Genomic DNA, 2,495 nt, shown 5'->3' with positions numbered 1-2,495 from the left:
GAGGGAGGGAGGGAGGGAGGGAGGGAGCAGAACTGACTTGAAGCTTATGTTTCAGGTGGTGCAAGGGCAAATCACCTTCCAGGAGGTACTCCTTCACTCCCGCTCTCTCACTCTTCTCCCCTTGACCCCTCCTCCTTCATCGGCCTTCCCTTCTCATGCATGCTTTAGGTACGGCCATTACCGCATGAGCGTAAACCCGAGCGGGTCGGATAAATAGTGGGAGCAAGAAAGGAGGAAGAGGAGAAGGAAGAGGAGGAGGAGGAGGAGGAGGAAGAGACGTTGGCTCTCCATCCTTGTACATAAACTTTCTTTGCGGAATCTCATACATTGCAACCTATAGACACAGAGATCTCGCTAGTGAGCTGAACATTTCCATTTCCATCCTCCTCCTCTCCCTCGTCCTCTTAGTAGACCAGGTAGGAGGCGGGGAGAACATCGGAGGGGTCGAAATCGGTATGAGTCCAAGTGTGAACAGCTAGGTAAAGAAATCAGGAGGACGAGACATTTCGAGGAGAGGAGGAAGAAGACTAGAATGAGGATAGCAAAGCATTGGAGCAGAGCGAAGAAAGTGGAGAAGAACAAGTGAGGGGTGAGATCAAGAGGAAATGATGAAGGAAGAGAGAGAAGAGAGGAAGTTGGTTGAGCGACCATGGGAGGAGTTGGAGGAGAGGGACGAACAATGAGGGGAGGAAAGGAGGAAGTACAAGTTGAAGAGGGTGGGAGTCGGAGGGACTTACGGATTTCGATCTCGTCGTACTGGTTGTAATAAACCTCGTTGCCGTGCGCGGTCGCGGGGTAGGCGTAGGTGGAGGTGTTGTATCCAGCAGCATTGAACTCAGGGAAGGCAGTTGGCCCCTATTGAAAGAAATGTGAGGATGAATGCGCAAGTATGCCGTGTCTTGGTAACATGTTCCTCCCAGCTTTTCCTTTCCCTGATTTCTCTCCCTCTTGCTCCTGCCCCCCCCGTTTCCCCCTCCCTCCTGCCTCCTGCCTCCTCCTGCCTCCTGCCTTCTCCTCTTCCTCTTCCTCCTCTTCTTCCTCCTCCTCCACCTCCTCCTCCTCCATCACCTTTGTAAGCATTGGCATAGCGATCCACATCATTTTTTGACTCTTCGTCGGCAGTATCTCCCTACCCCCTCTTTTTCTGTCCCTCCTACCCATACACCCCCTGTCAGAAATGGATTTTTCACTAATTTGTACCGGTTATGGGACTACCCCAATACCCCCCACGTCTCCTTTTAGTTGGCCATGCTGCTCCGGTTGCTGAGGCCGCGGCTGGCGGTCTTTGAGGGGGAAGGGGAGCCGACGATCGTAGAAGGAGAGAAGGAAATGTAAGAAGAATCGCGAGGCGTTGATGATTCTCGCTTTCATGTTTCTGTGATGTTGATGATTCTTGTTTTCATGTTTCTGTGATATTGATGATTATTCGTGATGAGAAAGTTCCTTGGAGTTGTGGCAAGCAATGCGATATTTTACACATTGATGGGCAACACAAAGAATTGATGGGATTGTGAAACATCTGATGTTGTGGTTGCTTGTTCAACACCATCGACATGATCAACGCGTCTGTGTTGACCTCTCTTGCTCCGCAGTCCATGGAGCGAATGCAAGAACATGCTAGATTCAATGAACGTGCAGCTTCCTCCCGAAGTCATCGGCGCCATGTGAGCTTGTCGTGGCTCCTGTATGCTCCCTTGACGACATCATGGCAGGACTCCTGATACGGAAGTTGTATGCTACCTCCACAACTTTGAGTGACGGCAACAGGGAAAACATGTCAGCGGAGGTGGACTTGTACTCTAATATTCTTCATTGATCAATATGAGAAGGAAGAGGATAAAAGTGAAGAAAGCGGATCTTTGCTTGCCGTGATGGTCATCTTGCTACTGAACCATGTTTTCTCGTTGTACGCTTGATAGGGAGGATAGTAGAAACGAAAGGGTACAGGAGAGACACAAAAGAAAGCTGGGGAAGGGAAGAGGAGGAGCGAGTTGGGATGTAGAAAGGGCTGATAGCTTCATTCAAATACTCGTTTCTGTCTGAACAGTGAAAGGCAACGAAGGACACAGCCATGAAACGTGATACTGACTACTAGCATATTAAGAGAGTTCATTCTACTTTTGCTCAAAACCAGAGAACCCTTGTAGTTCCACATGATGCTATGAAATCTCTCCTGTCCTAAATCCTCTCATCCCGAACCCTCTCCTGATCTCAATCTTCATTTCCTTCCTACCCTCCAGCCCTGACGGTGTCAAACTTCCATTGCTCCAAAGATCCTCTGTCCATGTCTCCTCTCTTCTCTCCTATCTGCCCTGCCCTGCCTGCCATGCGCCCGCCCCCACATTCATCACCCATCCTCCTCGATCTCCTTCTTCTTCAGCTCCTGCCCCTCCCCCCACCCCCAACCCTCCCTCCCTGCTCTTCCTCATCCTGCTGCTGCTGCTGCTGCTTCCTGCTCTTCTTCATCTTGGTCCTTTTGCTACTGCCCCTGTTAC

Source organism: Guillardia theta (assembly GCF_000315625.1).
Source record: "Guillardia theta CCMP2712 unplaced genomic scaffold GUITHscaffold_63, whole genome shotgun sequence".
NCBI lineage: Eukaryota > Cryptophyceae > Pyrenomonadales > Geminigeraceae > Guillardia > Guillardia theta.
The sequence above is the reverse complement of the archived record's forward strand: the minus strand, read 5'-3'. Positions refer to the sequence as shown.